Genomic DNA, 357 nt, shown 5'->3' with positions numbered 1-357 from the left:
AAAAAAAAATTAATTTAAATATTAAATATAAAAAATAAAATTTATATATTTATTTTTAATATTTTAATAAAATTTTTTTTAAATTTTAAAAAATTAATTATAATATATTTTATATAATTTTTAAAAAAAATAAAAATATTTTAAAAAATTTTTTTTAAAATATTTATAAAATTTAATTAATTTTTTTATATAATAAATAAAAATATTTAAAATAAATATAATTAATTTTTATTATAAATTTTAAAAAAAAATAATATTATTTATATTAATAAATTTTTTAAAATTTAATTAAATAATAAATCTATATATTTAAAATATTATAAAATTTTAATTTTTTTTTTAAAAAATAAATTTTTT

The sequence above is a fragment of the Penaeus monodon genome, chromosome 33, assembly GCF_015228065.2.
Source record: "Penaeus monodon isolate SGIC_2016 chromosome 33, NSTDA_Pmon_1, whole genome shotgun sequence".
In the NCBI taxonomy this organism is placed as follows: Eukaryota; Metazoa; Arthropoda; class Malacostraca; order Decapoda; family Penaeidae; genus Penaeus; species Penaeus monodon.
The sequence above is the reverse complement of the archived record's forward strand: the minus strand, read 5'-3'. Positions refer to the sequence as shown.